Genomic DNA, 17274 nt, shown 5'->3' on the forward strand with positions numbered 1-17274 from the left:
GGTGTAAGAAAAAAGAAAAAAGTAACGAGACATTCTTGTTGTCAAAAAAAAAACTTGCTACGACGAACGTAGATTCCTCCTCACCGAGTTTACACACATACACGACAGCAGTAAGTCTGACAAAAATAAACCAAGGAGGAGGCAGTGAGGGCGCCTTATGGCGGAACACATCCCAGTTACATCATGGATAGATTCACTGACATTTTGGGGTCAAGCAGATACACTGCATCACATTTATTTCCAAGAAATAGCTTGCCTTACACCCAACTGTTCAGCTCATTTGTGAAATGCTTCTGCTGTGAACTGAGAGCACAGGTGCAACCAAGGTGGCTCAGAGAGGGCGCTAAGACAGACAGGGAACTCCAACGCCAGACCAGAGACACACAGCCAGGACAGGGGGAGGCAGCACAGAGGGGACTCTGTCGAGGTAGCACCCTCACACGAGGCTGAAGGGTGGACAAAAGTCTAGCTGAGCTGGCAGGTGGACGACAGCATCTGTCTGCAGAAAGTGTATGTACTCAAATGCCTAATTTTATCCCCGAGAATCCTTGGCCTATAAAGAAAATCAGATAAAATACAAATTGGTCAGAAGCTGCCTTCCTCCACTTTACTAGTAAGTTCTTTAAGAATAAAAACCAGGTCAGACATCAAAATCCAAGCAGCAGCAAAATAAAAGGACAGATGCCAAACCACTCCCACCTCCAGACATCAGGAAACACTGCCTTCTCTCCTCACCAGGAAGACGGCGGCCAGTGAGCATGCCTGCCCGTCTGCCTGCCCGTCTGCCTGCCCGCCCGCCTGGCACATCTACTACAGTAGTGACATGATGGACCTTGAGATATGCAAGGACAAGCAAGCAGTGGGGACACTTCTGGGAAACATGACCATGTTTGGCCACGGCGCACTTGCTCTACAGGATCCCAGCTGGCAATTCTACATGGGCAGCATTCTTAGGGCAGCATTCGTGTCCCCAAACCATTTCTCTCACTTGGTGTTGACTTCCATTTACTGCATCCTTGTTCTAAGTCCAGGACACCTTATAGCAGCACTGTGTAACCTCACAACACATGCTCTCAACTTACCACTGAGGACAAGAGGAAGACCAAGGCTCCCAACAGGCAGGCAGCTTGTTCAAGGGCACCGAGGTGCCAACAGGGACCCGGGGCCTTAACCCAGGGCTGCAGCATCTTCCCCAGGCTGTGCCCGACTCAGAGCTTTGAGACGTTTCTGACAATGAACAATAGCTCCACGAAATGATGAAGTCTTTTTTAAATAATTTTTTTCTATTTTATTTTTAATTTTATGGTACAATCCCATTGCCTCTGGGATTTCCCTTACCCCCTCCCCAAACACTCCCCCTAACTGATTTTCCCCGTGTTATTACAATAGTATAGTCCTTCATGAGCAGTCATAAGTCCATCATTAAAAATACAGAACGTTTCACGTATCTGCATGTCATCCTTGCGCAGGGGCCATGCTAATCTTGTCCGTATTGTTCCAGTTTTTGTCATTTTTGTGCTTGCTTCAGCAGCACAAATACTAAGTCTCTCACAGCCAGACAGGAGAGGTCAAGCCTCCCTAACGCACTTCTGACACAAAGCACAAGGCGACAAGGCTGCTGCACCTTAACAGCGGTGGGAGGGAGACATCCAGGATGTGCTTACTGACACACTGAGGACGCACGAACTGCTGAAGGACAAGGACAGGCAAGTGGGCAGAAGACAGATGCCAACACTGTGCCTCACAACCAGAGCAAACGACAAAGACGACATTTTCAGTCATCAAATCTGTTAGAACTGCAATGCACCAGTGGCAGTGAAAACAATGCCACCTGGGAGCTCACTGCGGAGAACAGGCAAGGCCAGGTGGCATTCAGGACGTGGCGCTGCAACCAGCCAGCACCACCTCACCCAGCCAGGAACATCCACGGCCACTCGGCCAGTGTGCAAACTCCCCAACAGCCACATGAGAAGACAGTGCTAAGGATGGAGGGTGCTGCTAGAATGCTACATGGCAGTTAAGGCTGAGGTTAAAACTAACTGGGTATGGAAAACATCCAAGAGTAAATCCGCGTTTGCAGAATGAATTACAAAAGCAAATTACAGAATGATACGTGGAGAATTATAAAATCTACACAGCCTCGTTTTAAAACATGTAGAAGAGAACGGAAAGAAATGGCAGGAATCCAAGTCAGCATTATTGTCAGGGTTTTATTTCCCAAGGTGGGTGATAGCACATACTTTATGTCTGAATTATTTAATAAAAGAATAAGGTAGTGCACGCACAGGGGTTTTCCCATCCCCTGGGTCACTGCGCAGACTGGCAAGCTGTATCTCAGAAAGACCTGAGACTGTTCTCAGATTGGCATTCAGTGTCCAGGCGGGAGACATCTCAGATTCTCCTCTGGCGGGGGGGGGGGGAACCTCTGTACCACCCCACCCTGCCAGAGACCACAGTCCTGAAGACACGAGCCCACGTTCACACACGATCACTCCACCGCTAGAAAGCCACAGGCACTGTCCTCACTCCACTCACCTGCCTGTGCCATTCTGTTGGACAAGTTCCTAACGCATGTTGTAATTAGGAATGACAGACACACAAGTGTTTTAACACAAAATACCAATAGCATATTGTAGGAAATTACCCTATGGTGTATGCTCATTAGAAACTTAGCTAAGCCCTGGTGTAACCATGATGCTAGGTCTCAGTAGCATTTAGGAGAGTGGGTAGGTCAGCTGTTGAACTTGTTTCACAAAGCATGTACTTGCTATATCTGTAACCTTTAGTGGTTCTGCAGCCTGTAGCCACCAGATGCCTGGGAGCCTTGCTGTCATTGTGAGCCCCCGCCACCCCATCTGCCCAATACCCATCCCCTTTTCCTCAGCCTTTAGGTGCCATGTTGAGTTCATATTCTACCTCCCAAGTTGCTCAACCACTAAGGAACTGGGGGAAGGGACCCTGACTTGCTAGGGATAAACAAAGCTGAATTTCTGAGGAAGGTGCCTGCTTTCACCTGCTGGTCACTGCTGAACAGACCTTGAAGCCCTATAACACACACACCTCACTCTCTAGTTCCTTCCGGTTTCTGAATCCAGGTGAGCATGTAGTCTCAGGTGAGCTTATTTCCCCACACATATCAGTCTGAAACTGTAACTGTCAGTAGTTACCACCATTTAACTGTGTGCATATTATCAGCCAGTGTGAGAAAAGACAGCAACTAATGCCCAGCCAGCACACACAAGTGTCTGACACTTCCGTTGCGTGATTCGGACATCAGCCCATATTCCGGTGCACATGCACCACCCAGAATGTGACACCGTCCCCACTCAGAAGAGCCCCAGCTGCCTTCCACAGGGCCCTGTGAAAACACTCATGTAGAACCAGCGCAATGGCTGGTCAAAAAATAGTTAATGAGTTAACATTAGTGGTGTATAGACTAGGAATACAGATTTAACCCAACTCTCCTATTCGAAGTGGGTGTGTGACAGAGGCTTTGATGGGATGGAATCGCAGGGGGGCAGCTCCAGGACTGGATCCGGGTGACCTCCCAGGCATGGAGGGATGTATGCTCCCTGCCTCATCATGGACTCCTTACACATGTGCTTTGTCACCCACTGCCTTCTGCCCCTCAGCAGATAGCTGACCAGGAAGGCTGCCTGTGTGGTTGGACCAAACTTCTGAAACAAAACCAAAATAAACCTCCTTCCTTTGTAAGCTGTTCCTCTCAGGTATGTCAATTATAGCAATGGAAAGTTGCCTAGTATGTAGAGTCAACAGCCTTTCTTACGTAAGATGAAATGTGTTCTAAAACAAAAATCTGTGCAATCCTACGGGTTTTCAGTAAATAATCAGTTACTGAGCAGTGATTCCGATTACATCATGATCAATTTCCCTCAAATGCCATTTCCTTTCTCTGTTCCTTATCTTGTCAAACCCACCCTCCCATCACCAACACCATTCTCTTAAAATATGTATTTTTTTTTTTGTTGGACAGTCAGATTTACAGAAAGGAGAGACAGAAAGATCTTCTGTCCACTGGTTCACTCCTCAAGCGGCCACAAGGGCCAGAGTTGCGCCCATCCAAAGCCAGGAGCTTCTTCCAGGTCTCCCATGCGAGTGCAGGGTCCCAAAGCTTTGGGCCGTCCTCCACTGCTTTCCCAGACACAACCAAGGAGCTGGATGGGTAGTGAGGCAGCCAGGACATGAACCGGCAGCCATTTGGGATCATGGGCCTGCAAGTTGAGGATTTCACCACTAGACTATCATGCCAGACCCTGTTCTTTTGTTTTCAACGTCTTTCTCAATGATATTATACTATGTGAGAAGGCCTGTGCTAAGTGTTGGGACTAGGGAAGGCACAAGGGGTCATTCTGGCCCTGAGTCTACAGTCCTGCAGAAGGCTCAGACATTAAACAAAGGAATCCTCCTTCCTCCAACCCAAGAAAAAGTTAGTGCAACCATAGCTATTCCTTACGAAACAATGAGCTGCAGAGCACACCTGAGCTCACACAGTGAGCTGCGGAGCACACCTGAGCTCACACAGTGAGCTGCGGAGCACACCTGAGCTCACACAGTGAGCTGCGGAGCACACCTGAGCTCACACAGTGAGCTGCGGAGCACACCACGGAGCACACCTGAGCTCACACAATGAGCTGCGGAGCACACCTGAGCTCACACAGTGAGCTGCGGGGCACACCTGAGCTCACACAGTGAGCTGCGGGGCACACCTGAGCTCACACAGTGAGCTGCGGGGCACACCTGAGCTCACACAGTGAGCTGCGGGGCACACCTGAGCTCACACAGTGAGCTGCAGAGCACAGCCGAGCTCACACAATGAGCTGCGGAGCACACCACGGAGCACACCTGAGCTCACACAATGAGCTGCGGAGCACACCACGGAGCACACCTGAGCTCACACAGTGAGCTGCGGGGCACACCTGAGCTCACACAGTGAGCTGCGGGGCACACCTGAGCTCACACAGTGAGCTGCGGAGCACACCTGAGCTCACACAATGAGCTGCGGAGCACACCACGGAGCACACCTGAGCTCACACAGTGAGCTGCGGAGCACACCACGGAGCACACCTGAGCTCACACAGTGAGCTGCGGGGCACACCTGAGCTCACACAATGAGCTGCGGAGCACACCCGAGCTCACACAATGAGCTGCGGAGCACACCCGAGCTCACACAGTGAGCTGCGGGGCACACCCGAGCTCACACAGTGAGCTGCGGGGCACACCACGGAGCACACCTGAGCTCACACAATGAGCTGCGGAGCACAGCCGAGCTCACATTTCAACCATAGCCCAGAGCGGCAACGGGGAACATCATGGTGAAAAAGATCTTGGCTTTCCCCTGGGTTGATGGCAATGTGCTTGGCAAACCCCAAAATGAACCCCACTGTTCTAACAGCAGTAGAGTGGGCCTACTGGTAATACATCCTCTAGAGAAAATTCCAGCCCTTCTCACTTTCATAGCTAACCGTTGTAACTTACTAATGAAAACATGACTGATTCTGTTCGGATCTGTTGATTCTTGAACACCCCTCGCCACACACATAGTGGCCTTTTACAAGTGGGGCTCATTTATAATGTACAACCCACATTTCTGCTTCTCTAACAGCTTTTTACAATGGTTTACAATAAAAAGAATAAATAGAAAGGTTGGATGAACTTATTATACAAAGACAAACCTTATGCCATAAATCTCCTCAAATGCTTTATTCTGAATAAATTGCCTGGGTATATACAGAAAAAAATAAATGGTATTTTCACAGCCAGAATAGAAAGAACCAGGATCATAAATTGTGTATTAATTATAAATAATGGCCACTGTTCTTTGCATTTATCAGAATAACATCCAGTGTAAGAAATCCCCTGCTTCTTGTATGAGCTGCTCGCACATTCATCTTTCCCTAGCTCTGAGCAACACCTCTTAGCACCAAGATTCATGGATGCCCCTTCATGGCCAACAGTAACTAAACCCATTGTAAAAACTAAACCCAACGGCGGCTACTGCATCACAGCTGTCTTTGCAAAAAGTCTCCACCTATGGATTAAAAAACTGTGTGAAAATAGATCTCCGCCCCTCCCTGCACTGGGTACAAACGCACAGCTCTGATGTCCAATCAGCCGTCCTCATCTTTCCCTAGGCTCCTCCCCCTCCACCTCTCCGGCTGCCTCCCGCCCCTTCTCCCATCCAGCATCCCCTGCAGCTCTGTCCACTTCCTAAACCTGTTAGGGGACTTCTCCTTGAAGTGACTGACCTTCCAGCCAAGTGTTGTCTCACTTGCCTTATGATATAAACGTGTATCCCTTTCAGAACTCAGGTCACAGAGCGGCCCTCCCGATACCCTCTGGCATGTGGAAGGCAGTCAGGTACAACACAATTAACCAGACGCAGAATCCATACCACATAGTCAGGTGAAAGAAACAAGCAAACAAAAATAGATATTCAGATACTGGAAACTGTACAAATACTTTTTTCTTGATCAAGCACAGGTTGTTTGTGTTGTTGTTCTTGTTTTCATAAAATAGCTACATTGTTATTTTTTTCTTGGTTGATATAAAAGCAGTTATCTACTCAGTTCACCAACCCCCAAGATCAAGCAATATAGAAATACTGAAATAGGCAGTAGATAGTTCTGTTCTATCCACTCCCCCATCTACCCAGAAAGGATCACAGTAAGGGCTTAGTGAAATCTTTCAAATATCTCTTTAGAATGAGAAGAGGAAATTATACCAAAGGCAGCCATTCCAAGAACTATTCTGCAGCTTGGCTTTGAACGGACCTCTGTTGCTCACTGGCACACACGTCTTTAACTTGATTTTCAAAGACAAGTGCTCTCTGTATACCCTGCTGTACTTAGACAACACTGCAATGAGAAGTATGCATTTAAGCTTCACATCATGTTACATTTTTCACTAACAGTTTCACAGTAGGGATTGGCATTGAGCCTAATGGACACCTCATCCCACATCCAATTGTCCGGGTTCCATGCCTGCCTCCAGCTCTTCGCACCGGCTCCCTGCTAATGCAGACCCCGAGAGGCAACCAAGGGTCAGGGTTCATGTCCCGCACGGGAGACCTGGGCAGAGTTCCCAGCTCCATCCTCAGCTGTCTGGGCATTTGGGGAGTGAACCAGCAGATGGCAGCTCATATTCCTTCTCACTCGCTCCTCTTCCTCTCCCCCTCTCTGCGCTCCTTCTCTCTTGTATGTATGCATGTGTGCCAATCTCAAGTAAAAGAATTTTTTAAATATCCTCCTTTATAGGAGGAGGATGGTTGAATCTTTTGTGCACATGTGCTTAACTGTGGCTCTTTAAAGGGAGCACAGGCATTTGTGTCCTTTGCAGTGGATTAAGACCTGCTAGGGACGTCACCACCCCTCATCACAGCACTGGTTCGAGTCTCAGTTATTCAGCTTCCAATTCTACTCCCTGCTAATGTGCCTGGGAGGAGGGCAGAAAAATCAGGCTCCTAGCTTTGGTGTGGACCAGCCCCAGCTGTTGCAGCCCCTCGGAGAGTGAACCAGTAGATGGAAGACCAGTCTGTCTCTCCCTTCCCTCCCTCCTCTGTTACTCTTTCCATAAATAACACTTTAAACACAAGTACAAGGAGCACACAACCACATCCCTGCTACATGTGAAAGACTCATGCTCTCGTCCCTGGGAAAGCAAGAACACAAATCCCCACAGTGAGACACGAGGCTGGTCGGAAATCATCGCTGAAGCATTACAGTAATGAGAAACAGGAAAGGCCTCCCTCAACAGAAAAAGACAAGAAATCAAAGTCTATTTGTGTATTGATATCCCAGGGCACGAGACCTTTTTGTCAATCTTTTGGGTAATTCTAAACCTGCTGTTTATGGTCCACACGGACCTCGTGCTTCTTGCTTTACTAATGTTCAATATACGACCTTATAAGATATATAATATAATCTCATGGATAGCTTATAAATGGGCATATTTGTCACAAAATTATAAAAACATACATTTTAGTAAATACTTATCGAGACAAAGTACAAAGGAAAAACTTCACAAGCACAGGTAACAAGTACTTTTTATACAGAGGGAGAAAAAAATGACCAGGGTTAGCATCATGGTGCAACGAGTTAAGCCACTGCCTGCCACCATGTGACACAAGCCAATTGCTCCATTCCCAATCCAGCCCCCTACCAACGCATGTGGGAAAGCAGTGGGAGACAGCCAAGAGCTTGGGTGCTTGCCACCCACCTGGGAGACCTGGAAGGCGTTCCAGGCTCCTAGCACGAGTGGCAGTCCAGCCCCAGCTACTGGGATCATTTGTGGAGTGGACCAGCAAATGGAAGCACTCATTTACACATGCCTTCTTCCCCCACAATCCTCTCCTCCCTCCCTCCAAGTATTTTAATAAATTCATTAACCATAGAAAGACAATGATAAACCAAATCTTAACAAAATAAAAAAAAATTCAAAAATCTCCACTGACAACAATGCAGTCCCTAGAATGGAAGAAAATATTGATGATAAATCTAACAAAACATTTGTACAGAATGTATTTTAAAAAATAGTCCTGGGAAGATATATAGCCTAATGTGAAAATGCCAGAATATCTAGACTGGCATTACACCAAGGATGTGTAAGTGGCAAAGGAGAAATGAAAAAATTGCTAGTCAGAGAGATGCTGAGTAAAAAAATCTGAAAATGCCAAATCTTTATGCAGATATAAAACAAAAGGAGCAACCACACTGGATGATTCTTTGGCCATTTCTAATAAGGTTAAATACAAGAGCACTTGAGGAAAGTCTGTGGGAAAACAATTAAAAGATAAATCTATTTTGACATAAGATGTTTTTGAAATTCAGTTTTTTCATAACACATGCTTTGCACAATCTCTTCGAAGTACTCTTACACAGACTCGCCGAATTAATCAGGAATTCCACTCCGAGGCATTTACCCACTATCAAAGAGCATTTATCTACATATGGACTTCCACACCAATGTTCAGATCTTGCTTTACTCATGATCACCAGCACCTTAGCCATACCAAATGTCAATCAGCAAGCAAATGAATACATGGAGTTAGAGCTATACAACGATTACTCAGCAGCAAAAATGAATACGCTATTCAGAGGAGTAAACTACATGTATATATTCTTATCTGATCAATACTTCCATCCAGCAGGACCTTCGGAGCATGCCCCACATCGGGGACCCTGGGATGGCTGGAAGGCTGGGTGTGGCGTCCCCCCTTATTTCTCGTCTCCCCACAGATACAGGACAGTAAGAATGTCGAAACGAAGATCTCACCCACTTTCCTCTAGCACTTAATAGTATCTGTTTTCAGCTTTATGATTGTTTTCCCATGATGGCAAGAAACATTGTCCAGTTTGGAGATCCTTTCTTCTGTCCCATTCATTCTGTTATGGAGACTTTACACTGAATTTTTAATTTGCTCCATTGCATCCTTCATTTCTAATATTTCTGGTTTTTTTAAAGATTTATTTATTTATTTATTTTTATTGGAAAGGCGGATATACAGAGAGGAGAGAGAGAGGAAGATCTTCCGTCCGATGATTCACTCCCCAAGTGAGCACAACGGGCCGATACTATGCCGATCCGAAGCCAGGAGCCTCTTCCGGGTCTCCCACGCGGGTGCAGGGTCCCAAAGGTTTGGGCCGTCCTCCACTGCTTTCCCGGGCCACAGGCAGGGAGCTGGAAGGGAAGCGGGGCTGCCGGGATAGAACCGGTGCCCATATGGGATCCTGGGGTGTGCAAGGCGAGGACCTTAAACACTGCACCACCGCGCCGGGCCCTGTTTGTTTTTGTTTCAGTGTTGCTAGTCCCTGTGTGACATATTCCTTAAATTCCTCGAACTCATTGTTGATAGGAATCTTGATAACGAGTTTTCTAAATTTTGTATCCCCCATTTCCTCAATGTCTTCCTCAGTTAACTCTGAGGTTGACAAAGACTTTTTGCTCCTTTGCAGGGGAGTCTTAAGTAATATAATTGTGCCTTTGACTCCTCTTTTGCTCTTGGTCACTGAACTTCTGGTTAGCAGAGTCTTCTCCTTGGGGGCAGGTTTCTAAGCTGTCATCACAGGTCTACAGCTCAATTTTACTTATTGCAGTTGGTACACGGCTCTTTGTTTGCAGTCACTTGTGCCACTCCCTCCAGCAGGTTTCAGCTCTGGGCTCTTGTTAGGCTTCCAGCATGGTCTCCACAGCCCCAGCTCCTGGCTCACCACTCTCTACTCCCTGTGGTTCTATGCTGTGGCTGCACCATTGTCTGTACAACCCTTTGCCCACTTTCAGTTTGAGCAGGTCCCAAGATTAGGGAGATATCAGGTATCCTAAATAACTAGGTTGTTGATGATGCTGATCTTGCCAGAACCTGTTAGCTATTCATCTGAGGCCCATCCAGAAGCATTTTGACCTGTAGGATGCCAAAGTCAGTTTTACTTTCCCTGTGGGACCAGTGCAATGCACTGAGCTGAGTTCACTCCCAGCTCAGCACATGCGCAGTTCACTGTTGCCCCTCCAGTCTCACAGCCTTTGCCACACTGTGCAAAATGGCACATGATGTGCCAATGGTGAAATTCTGGATTGGCTGGCCATCAGGTCTGAGGGCTAGCTGGGCCTATTTTGGATGAAACTTGTAGGATGCCATGTCAGTGCAATGCACTGAGCCAGAAATGAGTTGGCTTCCAACTTAGTGCATGCACAGTCCCGTCTCACAACCATTGCCTCCCTACACAAAATGGTGCCCGATGTGGTTCTGGTGAGGGTCTGGGCTGTGAAACCCACCCTGTTCCTACACCACCTACTTGGGATCTGATGCTCTCTCTGTGTTCCTGGTTGAATCACATCAGGACAGGCAGCTCTTTTGGTTCACCTGCTGAGCTCCTGGTGAGCTCCCCTTCCCACCTGGATGCTGCTGCAGTTCTGGCCACTGGTGCAATCCAGATCTCCACTCACTGACTGCCACTGGGGTATCAGTCACTGCAACACCATACTGCTGTCTCCACTGCTTTCCCGTGCCTGCCAGTCTCCAGGTGCCCCTCCGCTGTTGGCCTGTCCTCTATTTCCTGGACTATGCCCTCTCTGCTTCACCCTGGCTAATGATTTTCCATCTGTTTAAATGTGTCCTTACCCTATTCTGCCATCTTGATTCTCTCATACAAAAAAAAAAAAATTCTTGAAACAATAAGAGCAAGACCCATTTAAGAAATTAATATTTGAATATCCCTCACCAAGGAAGATATACAGATTACAATTAAACATGTGAAAAAATATCTACACCACCATAAATCACTAGGGAAGTAATAATGAAGGCAGCATAATACCACTGCACCCTATTGCTATAGATATCAGCCTGACCAAATGCTGTTTAAAAACTGATATTCACATGACATTATTGAAACAAGCAAAAGGATCAGTAGTTGCCAGTGGGGTCAGTGGAGGAAGATGGATTGACTGCTTGCTGAGGCAGAGGGATTTTTATAAAGGTAATAAAACCAGTCTTTAGGATATGAAACAGTGGGTGCATGACACAGCACTGCCCTGAACAGAACTGGAGAGCAAGAAAGAAGGAAGCACAATGCAAACCAGGTTTAAAGCGTTCTCAAGAAGGTGGGAGGATCCCGAGGGAGGACGCAGAAAATGGCTCAAGAACAAAACATGTGTCTATGTTACCAATACATGAAACAGCCTCACTAAAGGGACGAAACTTAAGCCATGAGTGCAGTCTCTCAGAACAAGGCCAAGCAAGCTGGACAGAAGCACTCTGACCCTGCACTGCTGCAGATGAACAATCTGGCACTGCAGTGCGTGTAAAGCGAAGTGAGCAGTTAAGGAAATGAATGGCAGACAGTGAGAGCCAGATTCCTCACTGCTGGAGTGGAAAAACAAGAGGCTGCGGCCAGAACAGCCCACGAGTCTGAACTCACGTTTAGCTTCACTGGCATCGACAGACATTTCCAGACACTCACAGGTGCACAGCTACACCCTCAGGGGCTTCCGTGCTTGGTCAGCTGAGAGGGCCCATAAACACTGATGCCCCAGAAGCAAGAAACATGTATAAAGGACAAATCTTGGCTTTTAGTATCATTGCTCAATTTAAGAAACTAGAGTTCTGTGGAGCATAGGTCAATTCTTTAAGGATTTTTTTTTATTTTAAGGATTATTTTTATTGACTAGACAAATTTACAGACAGAAGGAGATATAGAAGGATCTTCCATCCACCAGTTCATTCCCAAAGTGGCTGCAACAGCCAGAGCTGAGCCAATCCAAAGCCAGGACATTCTTCTGGGTTTCCCATGCAGGTGCAGGGTCCCAAGACTTTGGGCCGTCCTCCACGGCTTTCCCAGCTCACAAGCAGGGATACCAATGTGAAATGGTGCAGCGAGAATATGAACCAATACCCATATGGGATCCCCGGAAGATTAGATAATTGAGCCATCATACCAGGCCCAAAAAGGCCAATTATTGAACTACAGCAGGAAGTAACATCTTACAGGTATCAAAAATTCATGCCAACCACTGGGGCTGGTATTCCGGCATAGTCATTCAAATCAACACTTTCAACATTGGCATCCCTCAGGGTGCCAGTTTACAGCCTGGCTGCTCCATTTCCCATCTAGCTCTTGCTAACAGCCTGGAAAAGACAAAAATAGCCCAAGTGTTTACTGATCCATGTTGGAGACCTGGATGAAATACCTGGCTTAAGCTAGCCCAGCCTTGGCTATTGCAGCTATTTGAGGAGCAAATCAGCAGATGGAAGCATGCTCTCTAACTCCACCTTTTAAAAGTTAATGTTGGGGGCTCGACACAGTGGCTAAACTCCTCACCTTGAACATGCCAGGATCCCATATGGGTGCCTGTTCTAATCCCGACAGCCTTGCTTCCCATCCAGCTCCCTGCTTGTGGCCTGGGAAAGTAGTCAAGGACAACCCAAAGCCTTGGGACCCTGCATTCATGTGGGAGACCTGCAAGAAATTCCTGGCTCCTGGCTTTAGATCGGCGCAGCACCGGCCATGTGGTCACTTGGGGGGTGAATCATAGGATGGAGGATCTTCCTCTGTCCCTCCTCCTCTCAGTATATCTGACTTTGAAATAAGCAAATAAAAAATAAATAAAGTTAATGTTGGGTTGGTGCAGTAGTCTAGCGGCTAAAGTCCTTGCCTTGCATGTGCTGGGGGTCCCATACAGATGCTAGTTCTAATCCCAGCAGACCCACTTCCCATCCAGCTCCCAGCTAGGAAGGTGGTCAAGGATAGCCCAAAGCCTTAGGACCTGCAACCTGTGTGGGAGACCCAAAGGAGACTCCTGGCTCCTGGCTTCAGATTGGCTCAGCTCCAGCCATTGCAGCCACTTGGGCAGTGAATCAAAGGATGGAGGATCTTCCTCTCTGTCTCTCCTCCTCTTGGTATATCTGACTTTACAATAAAAACAGAGTAAGTCTTTTAAAAAATCGATGTTAACATTCTTAAACACTCCCACTAGCTACTATGCTGACTGTAAGGGGAACTGCCAGCGAGAACAATGGAAAGCTTGAAAAACTCCCTTTGGCCAAAGCTAAACGTGGGAACTTCAAGTAACAGTACCAAATTACAACTGAAAGTAGGAAAAAGAACTCACGGGCCTGTGGGGACATAAGCAAATGTGGGACAAGCAGCGATCCTGATGGAGACAGCCGAGCATGGCCTCAGCGGAGGGACACGTGGCAGCGGAGCCTTCATCTGACGGGTGAACGGGTCCTTTTTACCTCTACGTTCTTCCTCCCCAAATTGGCCCCCTCAGCCCAATCATTCACCTGCACAGCACAGACTGTCAACATCACCCAAAACAGGACGAATCTGAGAAATCACAAACAAGAGTAAGTTCAGAACACACGGTAATTAACTCGAAGTTGAACTATGGGTTGGCTCCAGGAACATTTAAAAAATGCGTAAGGAAATCAGAATACTGTATGGAATTCCATTAACTCATCAATACCTGTGCATTAGTGTAACAAAGACACTATATCCATGTCTGCTGTGACTAACAGGAGACATCAGATACAGGTTCTGCACCCCCTATGGACTATGTTTGTAATTTGCTCATGACTCTAGAAATAAAACAAGTTTTAAGAATCACTAATACGGGGGCCAGACTTTTGCACTATCAACTGATTAATCTTCCACTTACAAGTACCAGCATCCCATATTGGCACAGGTTTGTGTCCTGACTATTTCACTTCCCATCTGGCTCTCTGCTTAAGGCCTGAAAAGCAGTGGAAGACGGTCCAAAGCCTTGGGACACTGCACCCACGTGGGAGGCAAACACGAACCTCCTGGCTTCTGGTTTCTGATCAGCTCGACTCTGGTCATTGTGGCCACTTGGGGAGCGAACCAGTCAAGGAAAGATTTTTCCCCCTCATCTCTCCTCCTCTTTGTAAAAAAAAAAAAAAAAATCTACCTTTCCAACAAAAATGAGTAAATCTTTTAAAACAAAGAATCACTACTACGCAGAGAATTGGTATAACCTATAGTGAGAGTAATCCAAATACTATATGAATGACACAATCAATAAATGAGTTACGCTACTGCAAGTACGCCCTATAGGGTGAGGAAGAAAGCTTGCGAGGCATTAGAAATCCTTTAACTAAGGTTTAAGTAGTATCGGTCTACTGGTTAGGTCACAGGTTGAGACTTGTGCATCCCATATTTCAGTGAATTGTACAGTATTTCAGTGAAATACTGAAATTTCAGTATATTCAGTATTTCAGTGAATTGTACAGTTGTGAATGCCTTGTGTACACCATTAGCATGTGCTACCAAGGAAACCCTTTGCTATACAGAAAAAGATCTTAGCTTTGTCACAATTTACCTGATATTAAAGCATAAACAAGAAAAATGTAAATGCAGTTTGGGCTTCTCGGCAGAGTAAGATAAATTCTGTACAACTGGCATGCATTATGCGTGTGCAATCAGCTGCATGACTATCAGAAGCGGTGGTAAAGTCTCCAGAACTTTTAAAATACCGAAGTGCTTAGAACCCGTTCTAGACACGGCTCTACTGATCACCCAGCCACCTTGGGGCATGATGCCTTCAGGCCCGCGACTGGGCTGGCTGCTCCACAGCTGCCAACAGTTACACCTTCCTGTATTTCTCTTACAAGTAGCATTTTAAAGGACCATGCCAAGTTAATTTCTCTTACGAGTAAGGGCAGGGTCCAGCGCAATAGCATAGTGGCTAAAATCCTCATCTTGCATGCCTGGGATCCCATATGGATGCCAGTTCTAATCCCAGCAGCCTGCTTCCCATCCAGTTCTCTGCCTGTGGCCTGGGAAAGCAGTCGAGGATGGCCCAGAGCCTTGGGACCCTGCACCTGTGTGGTAGACCAGGAAGCTGCTGCTGGCTCCTGGCTTCAGATTGGCTCAGCAGTGACCGTTGTGGTCACTTGGAGAGTGAATCAGATGGAAGATCTTCCTCTCTGTATATCTGACTTTCCATTAAAAATAAATGAATATTTAAAAAAAGAGTAAGGATGAGAAGACATCTATTTTTAAGGACTGAGATCTTGTAGCCTAAGCACTGAAGCTTCCTCAGTTTGAAAGGCAGATACACAGAAAACCTTCCTACTCGAATTTTCCATTCCCTCTCCAAACATATACGACAAGAAAGAACTGGACCAAAGTGAAGAGCTGGGAGCACGAGCCAGCTCCCCCACGTCGCTGCCGGGAACTCAACTGCTGGAGTCATTATCTACCTCCCAGGGTCCGGAACCACAGGTCCAAGACAGGACTAGGACACAGCCGTGCCCGGTGGAACGCAAAGTCCTAACTGCAAAGAAAACTTCTCCACCATGAAGACAAGCTCCAAGAATTCACCTCTTACAGACCTGTGCTACAAATGACAAAGATGCACAGCAAATCACGGTCCTTGCACCGAGGTGAGGGTTTAGCCACTAGCGGATTGCACCGGGCCCGTTCTATGGCACAGGGAGCACGTACATTCACAATAGCCATCCCACTTCTTCCAAGCCTCACAGCATGGCGCCTCCGAGAGACTGGGAAGGCCAACACCTCCAGGGTCAGGGCCACAGTGTCACCCAGCCCGACTCAGCAGACAGCACTCAGGGCAGGAGCTACACAACGCAGTCAGTCAAGCCACACACGCTGCCAGGACACGCGGCAACTCCAGCCGGAGACCTTCACATCCCACCTACCCCTGGGACTTGGTTGTTGCAGAAGCAGGCTGTTTTCCCCAGGGGAGCTGGGAGTGCTCTGCACGGAGGACACAGGCCACAAGCAGCACCTGGCTGCCTCTGTCTCGGTGGGCAGTGTTTCTCCTTCCGCTTGCTTCTGGGACCAGCACCAAGTCACTTCATGTAGGAATCTGCCGCACAGCTGCATCCCTGAGGCCTTCTCTGCTTACCCAACACTGCCACCTACTGCCCAAGGGTGGCTTTAGCTCAGCCCTTACCAGGGCTTTGCTGAGCAGACAGGATCCAACCTGTGGTCAACTCAAGGTCTTTAGGGATGTACTGGAAGCCAAGTAAGGCCAAATGAAGAGATCAACCGTATTCACCTCAATAAGGAAATTTAAAATTTATTAAAACCGTCAAGCCTTTGGTATTCATTTAAAATGTTATCTCAAAAACATTAAGTTGGAAAATATAAACAGTTTAATTCTAATCCTAAAATCTGAAACAGCGTGATTTAGCACTTTTTCGTCAACATTATATTGAAATTAGCTGTTCGTTTAACTGATCCCTCCAGACAAGATTCCAAGAGCGAAGACTGTTTCACTGCACATTTTATTCCCAGCACCAAACCACCCACGCAGCAGACCAACATGGCGGAAACGTGTCCACAGAAGCAAAAAGCACGTGGCAGAATGTGCACTGGGAAAAGAAACATGCAGGGATTTCAAGCCTGGGGCAGATGACGCAGTGCAGAAGTTCAGCCTCTGTTGGGGATCCCTCCCACCCCTAAACAGAGCGCTGGTTTGAGTTCCAGCTACCAGCTTCCCGGAAAAGCATCCTGAACAGCCCAAAGGCCACGGAGCGCCAGGCTGGCCCAGCCCTGCCACCAGCGGAGGGAAACATCGGTTCTCTTAACCTTTCTCTCGTGACTCTGCCTTTCAAGCAGATGAAATCAGAATCATACCATGTGTATTCTGTTCACAATGAGTTAAAACTAGCAGAAATTTTGATTTGCCCAATCTGAACAATTCGTAAACAACATTTTCTTGTACAACTAACAGGTCAAGAAAACAAAAATTCCTCAAAATAAATCAAAATAGAAA

The 17274-nt window shown here is 47.0% G+C and overlaps 1 non-coding gene across 1 annotated transcript; it reads right to left on the bottom strand.

Annotated features, from left to right (window-relative positions):
• Nucleotides 1–1424: 1424 nt before the first annotated feature.
• LOC121164406 lies at nt 1425–1536 on the bottom strand. The gene has a single exon (XR_005885081.1). It is a non-coding gene; the product is annotated as a U6 spliceosomal RNA (small nuclear RNA).
• Between the last annotated feature and the right edge of the window lie 15738 nt (nt 1537–17274).

The sequence above is a fragment of the Ochotona curzoniae genome, unplaced genomic scaffold (assembly GCF_017591425.1).
Source record: "Ochotona curzoniae isolate NIBS_2020 unplaced genomic scaffold, NIBS_Ocur_1.0 contig_66, whole genome shotgun sequence".
NCBI classification, from domain to species: domain Eukaryota; kingdom Metazoa; phylum Chordata; class Mammalia; order Lagomorpha; family Ochotonidae; genus Ochotona; species Ochotona curzoniae.